This window comes from Micrasema longulum, unplaced genomic scaffold, assembly GCF_059751315.1.
Source record: "Micrasema longulum isolate JH-2025_06_02 unplaced genomic scaffold, ASM5975131v1 h1tg000137l, whole genome shotgun sequence".
Taxonomy (NCBI): domain Eukaryota; kingdom Metazoa; phylum Arthropoda; class Insecta; order Trichoptera; family Brachycentridae; genus Micrasema; species Micrasema longulum.
The window spans coordinates 249708-264694 of record NW_028277343.1 but is presented as its reverse complement, the minus strand read 5'-3'; the positions used below and the strand labels follow the sequence as shown (position 1 = coordinate 264694).

General features: G+C 31.4%; 1 protein-coding gene and 1 long non-coding RNA gene across 2 annotated transcripts in view; one reads left to right on the top strand and one right to left on the bottom strand.

Moving 5' to 3' along the window:
• LOC148284249 (uncharacterized) overlaps positions 1–14987 on the top strand; it is a 556808-nt gene that overhangs the window by 292179 nt on the left and 249642 nt on the right. The gene's annotated exons all lie outside the window — the stretch shown is intronic.
• Positions 1–14987, bottom strand: part of LOC148284253 (uncharacterized) — a 407986-nt gene that overhangs the window by 263755 nt on the left and 129244 nt on the right. Inside the window, exon 2 of the long non-coding RNA XR_015825375.1 lies at positions 5432–5877. This is a non-coding gene — a long non-coding RNA (uncharacterized LOC148284253). The remainder of the gene's footprint in view (positions 1–5431; positions 5878–14987) is intronic.

Here is a 14987-nt window from a genome sequence, read left to right as displayed (position 1 = left end):
TTATTTTTATAAGAGAAAAACGGTTAAGAGAAAGAGACAGAAGGTCAAGCGAAATGTAAAAAATATCATTAATATCCATCACTATTATAGATATAATTGGGTTGACATTCGGCATCGGATATTAAAAACGGCCCCCTAAACCATTACATTAAGGGTAATGTATGGAAACTTTGCACGAAGCCCCACAGTCCATACGGGGCAACCTCGACTGACCACCGGCCACTGGCGGAGATGCTTCAGGTCGATAATTGGACATATTTATATACTGAGCGAGGTAAGCCATTGGGAATTAATGACCATTCCGTTATGTTATCTTGCCATCAAAACGTAGAAAACAAAGTGTTTGTAGAATATTTATGGATATTTTTTTTTTAAACCACAGAAGATTATTTATTTCATTCAATATATTAAAATGAAATAACTTTGATTATTTTTAAGTGCCACTTTATTTTTTTATAATTTAATAATAATTATAATTATTATAATATTCACGGTTTAAAAATAATTTTAAAAAATCATTATACACACTTAGGTAATAGATTTATCTGGATCATGTCTAGTCTGCCTAACTAGGTACAACCTGTTTTAAGGCAGACATTTTTATGCAAAAATAAACAATAACATTACTACCCACTAGTTAATTTTGATTACAGTTATACAATATTAATTTATACCATTTATTATTTAAGAATGTTTTGTATAAATTTTCCAATTTTTCTCTACCTTAACCGAGTAATATTTTTTTTACAAACTTATTCAATTGAATCCGGGTCATGATTTCACAATGTTCGGGTAACATATTGAATATTTTGGGGACCAGAAACCTGAAATTTCTTTGCCCGAATTCGCGAGAGAGAGACCCCATGACCCATCCTCTAGTTTGACTTCTTGTTTCGGCAAAAACACCATGCATGTGAGGGTAGAGAGGTGTGGCTAAGGGAGAAGAGAGAGGGTAAAAACTGACGGTTTATGTGGGCATAGGGAAAGGAAATATATTCAAAATAGGACTATTTCTTAAATTTATTTGATAATTAATAATATTTAAATTAAGCCTTTCTAATTTATAAGTTTTGAAGTGTACTTCTGTACCTTAGTGTGCGTCTTTTTTTATGTGTAATATTTAAATTTCATCTTCAAAATTAAATGCGCGATGATTGGCATGAATACGAGTATGATCTATAAACTCCAAAAAAATACTGCTTTGAATACATTTCACATGCTCTTTAATTCTAAAAAAAGTATGGTGATTTTGCCGTAACTATCTGGTTATAAAACTATTAAAAAAGTAGTTATTTTATTTGTTTAAATTGAATAACAGTATTCCACAAAATACGTGCTTTAAACATTGAAAATCGATTGTTTATTTCTTTATTTTAACTACGAATCAACAGAACATTCACGTATGAATATTTAATCATTATAAACGTGCAGCGTAAAAGGTTTTATAAAAGTATTTACAATTTTAAATGGGTTACAAAATTGCAAAGGATTTTACTCGTATGTGCAAAACTGTTCTAGAAAGAAACAAATACATAATATCATTGCCGTTCAGAGAAAAGTCACTAAACCTGAATATGACAGTTTTGAGTTAAATGTGCCATTAGAAGCGTAAAATTATGCAACTCTGGAAAAAGTTGCGTAAATCCAAATTATTTATTTTATGCTATGTGACCTTTTATTATTATATTTTAAAACATTAAGAAAAACACGTGAAAAATAAAAGTTTTCGAGAGAATTTAAAATTACATATTTAAAGATATATATTTTTATGATACTAATATGTGCATCATATTTTTTTATTCGATAGAATTTCAAAGACCTTAATTAATTAAAAATTGTTTGAAAATAATGTTTCTCTATAGCGAATTTGGAAGATAACACATTAAGAACGGTTTTGTAAAAATAATTTAGTAATTGGCAAGTCATTAAATTTTTTGTAATTTTATATTTGAGTCCAATTTACGCGGATTAATCTACAACAAATCTCAATAATCCTTCTATAATAATAAATTATCTCTTGGCAACGAAAACGTAAACACCGTTATATCGAAATTCCCGCCAGAAATATATCGCACCCCCAGAAGTGTACAGTGTACTGTACTAAGTATGAATTGGCCATTTTGGAGCACAGAAAAAACAAACTTTAAAAAAATTGTTAATGCTCTAAAGTACACGGTATTTCAGGGCCAGACCGCGAAATTTCAGAGAAATATTCTTTATGGTAAACTACAAAAAAAATCCAAATATTTTTTTTTAAATACACATTTTTTAACGAGTTTTTTGTTTTTTTCATAATTAGAAAATGGAGTAAACCCTTAATTTTTCGGATGAGCATCTCTTCTACAAACCTCTCTTTCCTAGCCGCTACTCGCGTCCGCGTCCAGTGCGTATCGCTTCTTTGGTCAAATACGTTTTTTGTTTAATTTTTTTGTAGGGCAGGTGTGCTAAGGGTGGAAAAGACGCTAGTGCGAGAAATTAAAGCTTTACTTCATTTACAAATAATTTTAAAAAACAGTTTTATTAATGTAAAGGTTTACCATGACGTAGTTTGAATAAGATAGATTAATAGTATATTAAACAATGAACTTTTTTTTTTAAAAAAACATTGAACTTCCTTATAAATTTCAAAGAATATTGAAGTTTGCGGTATATCTCGCTGACAAAAATCGTAGAGATACGTGAGCTTTCTACTGAGAAGAGAAACACAAATATGGTTAAACTGCATTTATATAACTAAAATTAACTCATTTTGACTTACGACAGTGTACTTCTGGGGGTGCGATATGCAGGTACACCGCTCGCGCTGTCCCCGCTCAGTACCTGACCGTCACAATAATTATAGAGAGGAGTCACCTTACAAATTCATAATTAAAGCGCGCGTGTTCTCGGGGGAAATCAGGGTCAATTATTTTTAATTAAAATGGAACAAAAAATCCATAGGATTCCGGGTGAAATTTTACAATGAGCCGTCGTATTATTTTTATTTTAAACTTTAAATACAAAAATACATGCACATTAGGGGACTTATTGCCTAGAACAATATCTTCTAGGCAGCCAAAAACAGATTGGTGAAAAAAAGGCTCCAAATTTGTACTTCTTTTTTAAATGATTCAAAATTGTATATTATTTTAGTACAGCGGTATTTTAGTGGGAAATTGGAGCTTGTACATACATTTTTTAATTTTTTTCTACTCATATAATAAATATTTACATATAAATCGATGTTACAAAGTAAAAGGGAAGTTTTTGTTGATTTTACTATTGAAGAAGTTAAAGAAATTTATAAAGAAGGGTTTGTTAGTTGAATAAAGGCACTTCGTCTTATTTCAATTTATTTTAAACAAGAAACAAAGCTTTATCTACATATACGAGTTTATAAAATATGGTTCCGTATGTTTGTGGCCGCAAATTTAGAAAAGTAGTGGATGGATTGACTCAATTTTTTTTCGGAGCCTGGTATTTTTGCAGAAGTGTGTTTCTATATAATTTTTATTCGGAAGTTTCAACGGAAACAGAATTTTTTTTTTTTTTTTTATTGACTCATAATTTGTCATAGTTAACAAGTACTGAATGGCAGTTCTACACAGTGCTGCCATTTTATTAATTGTAGCAAAAGTTACAATTTTCTATCCTTATATTCTACATTCAACATAGTCACAGCAACGAAAATTGAGATATTATGTTAAGCAATGTGTTTTCTCGGTAAATGTATGGTTCCGATACTATTTTTATTTACTCCCCTAATAATAAGTTATAGGCAAAGGCACAGCGAAGCGTGCCTGGGTTCAGCTAGTTTTTTTTATAAAAAACTAAAGAAAAAGAATCTGTAAAGCCTACAAAATATTTATATAACTTATAAAATAATTTTAATGTATTAATCTTTATTGTAATTAATACATTTTTACCAGCAATTGCGCTTATACTTGATATTTATGTCACGAATGAACGACTGAAAATACAACTTAATTCGGTTTGGAGTAAGGAATGTGCAGTTTATAAAAAGAGAATCGAATCAGAGAAAAGAAAAATAGATTTTTTAGAGTGAAAAAGTTTGTTTCGAGTGTGTAAGCTCATTTTAAAGAAATGAAAGATTATTGTATAAGCATAAACCATGTATGCTGACGCTTAGTGAAGTCGGTAAGTGGTTATATACAAATATTTAATAATATTTACTAAAATGTTTGACCACAAAGTTAATGCTGTGAATATTAATAATATTTTATCAGTGAAACTAAATATTCATAGATGGCGCTTTTATATTTTTTTTATTGATTCGTTTATTTTTAATGGAAATTTTACAAAACTTGGTATGCGGTAACTTTAGGAAAAGACCTAAATTATATTGTTATGGTATTTGTTACAATCAATATAGTGTAAAGTTTCCACCAACTAAGTTTTGTAAAATTTCCATTAAAAATAAATATAAAAATGGCATTTTTCAATCAAAAATGATAAAATCGCCATCTTTGAATAATTAATTTAGAATCACCTTAATAACTTGCACTATAGTGCCTGAAATTATTTTTGTTCATATTTATAATAAAAAGTTTTTTAATTTTATTTTACAATTATTTAAATAATTACACTACATTAAAATCAACTTGGTTCATTATAATAACCGGTTATATCACTTTGGAGACATCATCAGACCGGTGTGGTTAGTAAAAAGTTTTATGGTACACGTTTTATCAGAAATATCTTGTAGAAAATGATTGTTTACATCCTTTGTTTGTCTGCTTAATATTTGAAAGAACAACTTTTAGAAATGGCAAACTCGTCTGGTGTCCAAACTTTTAAGTATCATAACACGGGTGTCCACTTTTTGGCGTTTATAATTTTAAAATGCAGAAATTATGAACGTAAATAACACACCAAAGTCCAATTTCGTCATAAAAATGTTTTTTTAAGTCAACATTGTAATTATGCAAAAAAACTATTTTAAAATGTCTTTTTTTATCAACACAATCATTATTTTACATTAAAATATATTTATAGATTAAAATTAACTCATTTGGTTAACGTTATTATGTTTAAGAAATCGCACAATCACAAAATCTTGTTTTCTGAACGTTTCGTTCAACGTCACTCCGATGGTTTATCCGGTACAGATAAACATTACAACTACCTACCATCATTTTTTAACCGAGTTGCGAAATTTAAACCGGCACTGTTCTATCCAACCCTCTAAACGCAAAATGCTTTTGCAAACATTTGAATTACTATATTTTGATAAAGCCTTCTACATTCAAAATACGTTCATTTGTATGTTAAGATTTGTAACTTGTGACGGTATAAAGCGTTAGTTTAATGGTACTAAGTTTGTAATATTGCTTCGTGTTCGCAAAACAAAGATTGAACATTTAAACCCATTCTGTAACATAATAATTAAAGTACAAGTAGTAAAATAATTCGAGCAAAGTATTCAACTTACGTTTTACGATGTTCCACAGATCTACGGGAATCTCGAAGTCGTTGAAAAGTAATGTCATTTACACCATACAACAGAAAATGGCACACGCACTTGGACCTCTTTAAATTTTTGGCACTATAGCACTTTAGACTCAAATTATAATTCTGCGGTACTCTACCACTGTTTCACCCGATCTATGAGCAGGCTACCGGGATCCTCTTCTTGGATAGGTTCCTCGCCCAATTGACTTTGACGGTGATGGAGAGGTTGGTCAGCCCTTGACCTAGACCGGCCGCCATCTTGTTCCGTTCTTCGCCCGAGGAGCGGTTAGTGGGGTCGGACTGACGAGTCAGGTTATAGGACGTCACGCCTTGTATTTTAGTCGCAGGAGAGCGAAAAACGTTACTCTCGTTGAAGAGATCCATTTTTAAATCGGTTCTCAATTAGTCTTACGTGTCTCGGAATACCTGTGGAAGAAAATCAGACATTTAGGTATATAAACATTTTTTTTTTTGGTATATAAACATTTTCAGTATAAAAATATATGAAAAATACGTTTCAAACAAATTGAAAAAATAATATTAGATGAACTTACAGGCGCGGAAAATGACAAAAACAGTAACAGACATTCGCATAAAACGAGATCGGCTGGAATGTACTACATACAATGTTTAAAAACAAGGCAAAAACAGACGAAATTCATAAATCAGGGGCTTAAACTATACAACGCTTTACCAGAGAAAATAGAAAACATGGTAGCATTGACTCTTGGAGCTAAACAGCATTTAATAATAGAAAAAAATTACGTGTAATAAAATACCGTGGGTCTACTGGCAAATAAAGTTAACTCGAAAATATGCGGATTTGATTTAATGATGCAGTTTTGTAAAGTTTTCAACGCTCTACAAACTGGCAGAATACACTAAGTCATATTAAATTTTATATGTTAAATGTTTATAGTTTATGTTTATAGTTTTAAAAATAAATTTAAGGTATACCGAGTATTTTATTCAGGGTAAAATCTTTGAATAACTTAATATTTACTTGTATAAAATGAAGAAACGGAAAAATTAAAAACAAATTCTTAAATGAGCATTTAACATCTTATTTTATATAAATAAGATATAAAAGAGTGAAATTGGAACAAAAATAAAATGCTTGAATTCTCAAAACAGGGATTTGAGAGTTAAAGTTTTTCGCCACTTTATCCACGATGTACTCGTATATACGCGTAATGAACAATTTGCACAACGTTTTAATGATCGATAAGGTTTTTTTTGTAAAATTTATTCAAAACAAAAAATAAAATTTAAAAATACACAATAAAACGGGGTAGGTAAATACTATAGCTTGCCTACCACATACCGTACACCTCACCCGAGGACATAAATCTCCTTGGCGGTGCCCGCATACACTGAAAAATTGCTCGTAACCGAACGAGAGAAGCTGCCTGAAAGAGCTTTCTCTAATCTGGTATCTTTAGCATCCTTGTGCTGAAAGAAGGTCATCCAGAAGTAAACACTAGGTACTTCATCGGGTCGAGAAAAGAGGGAAGTGAATTTTCCACTATTCGGGATAAGATTGATTGGACATGATCAATTCGCTGAAATGATTACAATTTTTTTAAAAGCCTTTAAATTCTTTTTATAAGCCACTGGATCTGAATATTTGACAGGACCTATAACAGGGCCATGGATAGTAGCGAGAAGCTCCATTCGGTTATCATAGAGAGGGGGAAGAGACAAGACCACAGGATGTGTTCAGAAGATTGATTAGGATATCCGCAGCAGCACGAACGGAAATAACTGCATAGTTCAGTGATCAGGAATAATCCAGGAAAGGCTGGGTCCTCCAGCACTTACAGATGGAAGGAAATCCTCCCTAAAAGAGAAGAATCCTATCGCGTTTTCTAAGCATCAAGAAGAGCATTTAAAGACGAAAAGTCGAAATTGTCGGGAATCGAACATAAAACTTGGTAGCCAATCGAGTACCTATGTACCACCAAACATAACAATACTTCAAAATGTTTTGAGTTTCTCTGAATTTTTGTAGACAAGGACTGGATTCAACCCCCTTGCGAGCTGTTAATATTAACATATTACAACAGAAATTAAGGACATGTTAGAGAAACCATTATAGAAGTCAAAGAATTGTTGGGCCAAGGAGAAGTATAAAAATGGAAGAATGTTTTCAGGCGTTGCCTAGTATGCAGGTGAAATAATGCAATCAGATTAATCTCACCCGTAGCAATAAAGGTTTCAGCTCTCTAACTTCACAAACATAACAGATGAAAGAATAGAAATAAACAATTCTACGAGTATATTCCCTTCTCTAACATGTTCTTAATCTCTGCATAAATACGATAATATATTATAACCAGCGGTATTATTGTGAGCCTCTTTCGCGGCCGTAGAAAACACATGTATCTCGTGTATTTAAATACAAAGTACGCGAGATAAAAGTGTTTTGAATATCACCTCAGTTCGTAAATACTCCATCTTTAATAAATTTAACGGTCCAGATGTTTCTAACAAATACTGAAAAGTAATTAACTCGGACAAAGAATGAAACTTAGCAGAATTTTATCAAAAGATTTAATTATGTGTAACATCATTTGAAGAGATATTTTGGCGTTTATTAAATAGTTTGAAAGCGGATGTGGTCTAATACACTCCGATTATTCTTTCGTTAATTACTTCTCTTCAGTCTTTGAAAGAAATATTAAATTAGATCCCGAGAAATATTTGCTCGTTCGTATTTTGCTTTTAATTGCTTAGCAAAAACATAAAATAATTTTTATTAAACTTGACGGAGATACGGCTTCTAATAAAAGAAATATTTATTTGTAAAACACCGTTGTTCTTTGGTTAGGACACATACGAGTAATTAGCATACAACTTGTGAACAAACGTTGTGTCGAGGCGGATGCTAAATGCAGTTTTGCGTATGAAATAGAGCAAGAATCCTGGACAACACGTTTCGACTCGATGGAAATCGAGTGAAAATAAGTCCGCCTCGTAGTGTTGTGTTGGCGCATTCACCAACCACGCTCGAAGTCCCGGATTCAATTTCTGGGAACGTTAATAGGAAATATTTGTTTTTAAAGGTAAAGGTAAAAATAAAAATGATATTTAAGATGAAAAATATTAAAATAAAGACAAATATTCAATTAAATTTTAACTACAACATACATAAAATAAATACAAGAGCATCAAATAATTTAACTTGCGAAAAACCTAGGACCAACACAAAATGAAACAGTTTTTTTGTATACAGCAATAATTTTTTACAATTCACTTTCTAATGATCTGAAAAATATACAAAACATATACGTACTTAAAAAACACCTAAATAAAACAGTTCTTACAGCCCGTGTGACGAGTGATATGTGATGTTATTTTATCGACTTTTGATTTAAACTCTTGTATTACTCGTATTATATATAATACCCCTTCATACCAGCACTTTTGCTGATTGGGAATGTTTTGTACAAATAAAATATGTAGGTAATGGAATGTAATATGTAAAGTTTGAAAATCTTGTATTTTGTCATAAATAAATGAATAAGGTACACAACTTGGACTGGCACCTGAAGCGTAAGACGATCCGCTTATTTCTGTGTAACAAATAAACGCCTAATTGTTTTACAAATTCAGAGACCTATGGACTACCGATTACGGATAGGTCAACTAATAAATGCATTTGTAGTGTCTAGAGTCGATTATTATAATGGTATCTACGCAGGTCTACCGATGAATAAAATGACTCGCCTACAGTCTGTATTGGATGTCGCAGCGAGACTTATTTTTGGAATCTCTAGTCCTCTCAGTCCTATCACTCCACTACTTCGGGAATTACACAGGCTATGTTTTCCACATAGGGTGAAATACAAACTCTGTTGGCTTATGTATAAGTCACTGCACAACTCTGCTCCGAAATATCTAAGGGAACTCTACATTTCAGATAAACTAGCTGACAGATCAGCTACATCTACGTCGAAAGGAAAAGTTATTGCACCTGTACGCAAACAGCGCACTAAATTCGGCGAACGCGCATTTGCGGTTGCAGGCCCTACGGCATGGAATGCTCTCCCAGCAGAGGTCCGAAACTGTGAGAGTAATGTGATGTTTCGGAAGAAACTTAAAACTCACTTGTTCTCTAAATCATTTGAATACTTAACATGTGGTGACAAAGTACATTATTTTTTTAAAATTAAAAACTTAAAATTAAATTTATATCTTTATATAATCACTTTGTACAGCACTATTGAGGTATTATATTACGAAAATGGCGCTGTATAAGTTATCCATAATAATAATAATAATACTAATTAACATCTGGTGATTATGTGAACAAACGAATGAAAATGAAACTCTGTTTTGTTTGCCGTCTATTACGCTATGATACATTCTCACCTATCCTATTTATGCTGTATTTGGGGTTTCGCTAACAAAAACCAGATTTCTGAGATTCGAGTTCTTCAAAACCGAGCTCTGAGAAGCATTCTTGGTTTGAAATGGGATTCCCATGTCAAGGATATTTATCGTAACACAAAAATACTTCCTTTCAAGGTAATGGCACTGTATGACATCACTAACACTATTTCAAACATCATAAACTTTTCTGCTCACACAAATTTAAAACTTACATTTAATCATGAAATTCACAACTATAATACACGACATGCAAAAAATCTTCACATTTCTAAATTTTGTTCCACGAAGTTCGGCAAAAGGTCTCTGGAATACATTGGTCGTATACAATTTAATAAACTGCCTGATGACCTTAAAAATGAAATGTTGAGTGGTAAATCTCAAAGACCAGAAATGAAGACCTATTTCTTGAATCTTTTTGAAAGTGATAGTTTTTAGCTCAGTTTCTGTGAATAGTCTATATATTGTGTTTTAGGTTTAAATGTTTTTCTTTTCTTTTTTTAATATTAAGTTCACAGAATGTTTAAATGTTTTTATTTTCTTTTTTAATATTAATTTCACAGAATGTTTAAATGTTTTTCTTTTCTTTTTTAAAATTAAGTTCACAGATTGTTTGAATGTTTTTATTTTCTTCTTTAATATTAAGTTCACAGATTGTTTAAATGTTTTCTTTCCTTTTTTAATATTAAGTTCATAGATTGATAAAATTTGTTTAAATTTTTATTGTTTAAATGTATACTATGTATTGTTACAAGAAATGTACTAATTTTTTTATGTACCGTCCCAAATGAGTTTTCTCGTACAACTCCTGGGAATATAATATCATGATATTCATGTCTTATATGTTTTATTAATAAATAAAAAAAAAAAAAAAAAAAAAAAAAAAAGGTCTTGAGTTGGATTCTTGGCAAGGTCAATATGAAATATCTTTCTAAAATAGGGCCGGCGTTCTTGACGTAATGGGGTAAGATGCTTGCTTCACGATTAAAACGTTTCCGTTTCAATTTCTGGTTAGATCACAGTAATTAAATGTGATTTTTCTCAAGCCTGATTCTGGTGCTAAAAACTAATAAAAAAATATGTTTTCTTAAAAGCCATTAAATAAATATTGATTCAAATTACTTTTACTATCTAATAATCATGGTTGCAAAAATACTTCATTCTCAGATATTCAGAAATTGTACAAATATATAACATTATTTTTTGGTATGTGTATTTTTGTACATACACAAATCTGGATTTCTCCCGAGGGGAAGTAGGTATATATTTTTTTATCAATATTCCTACAGAGAGGTAGGTAGTTCTCTGTAGGAATATTGATAAAAAAATATATACCTACTTCCCCTCGGGAGAAATCCAGATTTGTGTATGTACAAAAATACACATACCAAAAAATAATGTTGTGTAATAAGATCTGGTCAAAATATAAGTATAAATAAATTGCAGAATCATCTGCAGGCGATTACTAGTACTTAATTTAACTCGGAAGAGTCTTAAATACATAAAATAAAGTAATATGCTAATTAAAAATACTTAACTTCAATATCAATACATAGATGGTGCTCCAACACGCTAGTGAAAGCTTTCTCATTTAATAAGATATATACAAGAATCAAAATGATACCGTTGTCGATATTCGCTAATAAGCGGAATGGGGAATGTTGTACGTAAAGTGGCCACTCAACCCAGCCAATGACAGGTCATAAGCCCTGTAAACGCTCGAATATCGATAATCCTGAATTTGAAAAAAAATCTACCTCATCTCTGTAGGAATATTGATAAAAAAATACAAATATATATTTTATTTTATCTGATGCATATAAAGAACTAAAAATAGAATTAAAATTTAAAAGTAATAATCAGACATCATTTATGTAAATGTAATAAAGCAAAAGATTTTTAAAAAAATGTTAATTCAAATTAATTTTATTTTTAATTATTAATCATTAAAAATTATCCCCTACGTCAATCGAGACCTATTTTTAAACAAAAATAACATTTAAAAACACGTTATCGACACAAATATCTTTGTAAAATTATTTAGGGGTTGATTTGATCAAGATTAGGTGTTTATTTTTACGATTTGCAAGTAGCTGACATTAATTAAGTAGGGAACTGCGCGCTAATATCGAACGTCCTATTATCGACCGTTTGATAATAGGTTAATATTTTTCATCACGAAAGCGCCTTATCTCTGACATCTCCAAACACTTCATCGTCCTAAAGAGAACATTTACTGGGCTGTTAGGGAAATTTAATGACTCGGTAGGCAGTTGTATGTCTGATTTATATGTTTTCATTTAATTTTAACGGAACGGTTAAAAATACATTTAGCTATGTTATTTTTTCCGTTAATTTCCTATTCGTTAATTTGTTTTCTTAATAAATTACGTACAAGCTTTTCAGGGCTTTAAAACATTTTAAATTCAATTTTACAAGTCAAAATATTTCCATACATTTCAGTTTCGTTTTAAATGTAAAAAAAGGGTGTCTCTGAAATTAGTGCATAGATTATTTCGCAATCAAGCAGCTACTACTGTGAAAGAGGAGGCAAAACATTAGAACGGCGAATGGGTATTAAAAGGGTTTTCTCGTTACTAGAACGAAGAGATAGCCCATAAAGCTCTCTAAGATAAACAGGCGAACTGGGATTAGTCAAAATGTTGTAAAAGTTATGGAATGTGAATGTTTTTTCTAAGTTCAATGCTGATCCAGCTCACTTGCGTGCGGTATACGGTTATGTGGTCAAATTTGCGCAGGTCAAATATTTCATATCCAGTCAGTACTAAGTCAATAATAGTCGGTAGTAAATAAGATCAGACGTACAAATCTCGTGCTTTGTAACCAAATTTTGTATTTTATTCAACACGTAATAATTACACACCGAAATAAAACACAGTTTTCTTCTTTTATCTTTAACTGCGGTAGGAGCTCCCTGCATCAACTAGCAAAATCCTACAAAACTATTAAATTTAGTGCTCATTATCATCATTTTTCGCACATAATGATGCATAGAGCAATCTATGGGTACACCAATCTTATCATGATCATTTTTCCACTCTCTAGTGATGATATCTTGTGTGATAGCGGCAAATCCAGGACGACAGCCACCTACTGACATGCCTGCTCATGGGAGAAGGCTGCACTCCCGGGGACCTACATGATTGGGCCAAATGACCAGGTTATATCCATTGCTGCGTATTGGAGTAGCAGGATACGATCCATCCGGACACGTTAAGTAAGTTGTATGAAGGTAAGATGATCAGTCTTATACTTCAGGTGCCAGTCCAGGGACTATGTTCTTGTCTAAAAACACCCGTTCAAATCAGTATTTTATGTCAACTTTGTCTAGAACCGAACCCAAGACCTCTTGCATGGTAGGCAAACGCGCTGGTCAGCGTGGTCATTACACTACGAGACGAACTAGATTTTTATTACGGTAATTAATTTGAATTTTGTATGTTAGTACATCTCTATTTAGAGGTCGAACGAACCTTCGAACCCCTTTTTTAGTGTCTGTCAATAAAATTATGGCCGCGCAAACGACTGTTAACAACTTATCTGGAAGATTTTAGTACAGTAAAAGGAAAAATGTTAGCCTAATACCCTTAATAACAAAATCCTGTAAGGGTTGTGCTTTCCCAAGGATGAAGCGAAAACATCCCTCTATCCAGTGAACCGATTATGAAAACATTACGTTATGAAGCTCGAACGGCTCGTAGATTTTATCACAGGACCTTTTTGGGTAGGCCTTTTAAACCCGCGGAACTGAAAACATCAGTTATAATATGTAATTAAAATATTACAATAGAGATGAAGAAAAGTTTGTGTTCAGAATTTGTGCTATTATTATAATTTTGCAAGTAAATAAATATTTCAATTAAGCCGTTTTTGTAAAAAATTTCACATTTTTTAACATTGCCTTCATCCACTCATGTCTTTATTTACTGGGTATTCAACCCTTTCAGACCTGAATTCATTTGTGTGGATATAAAAAGTATTTTTTACTCGAGACCGACATCGCCAGTTTGACGGTCACTGGTAAAAATTATAATAATAAAAATACTTTAAGGTTTTATTCCACTTTTATTTATAAATATTTTATAATTTTTTTGGTCCCGGTCACTGGTAAAATATTTATAAAATAATTATAAATAAAAGTGGATAAAGAATTTTTATTATTATAATTAAAATGCAGTTCCACCAAGAAATGTCAGTAGAAAAACTCAACTGGTCAAAATTATAAATAAAAGTAAAATAAAACTACATACGTATTTTTATCATTATACTTAAAATGCAGTTCCACCAAGAAACGTCAGTAGAAAAACTCAATATATTACATTTATTACCTTTATCGTCTTATTCTGTAGGTACAAACTGTTCATTACATTTTTTTTATTTCTTTTACTTTATTAATCTACAGCAATTTATTTTACATTTTTGAGACATAAATCTCAACTTTACGGGACCAGTGTTGAGTTGAAAAAAATAATTAACTAAAAAAACATATCAAAAATAAAAAAATAACACATCGATACAAAAATTACAAAAAATGAAACATTTGGTTTTTAAAAAATACCAATAATTTTTCAAATCATCAAGGAACTTCTTTAGCAATGTTTTGAGTATGTCCAAATGTTTGTAGGCAGGATGGATTTCCTCCCTATGGAATTATGAAGATCTAAATTTGTTGCAACAAACAATGAAAGCATCAACCCCTTTCCCGAAACTGTTCATACAAACTTGTGTTTTTTTTTCAGTTTTGCATATCACTATCAATTTTAAAAAAAACTAATCAAGCGAAAATGTAATATTTCTTTACAATCAAACCGCGAAAATAACAAAACAAGAACCTTTAAAAGCTTTCATTGTTCCCCTCACTGCATTATTGTCAATTTGTAATCAATGAAATACACATGGTCAGCACAATCACCTTTTTCTAATTTCCCAGTATGACAGTGAAGGAATACAGGGTTAGTTCCAAATTGGGACCGCGGCCGCACGCTTCAGATCCCGCCAAACAACTAACAGCGAAAAAAAAATTAAGAAGGTAGTATGGAAGTTTAGGCGCTTACGTTGAATGTAACACAGTGTATAAAGTGGCCATCTAAACCAGCCAATGACAGGTTGTCAGCCCTTTTAAT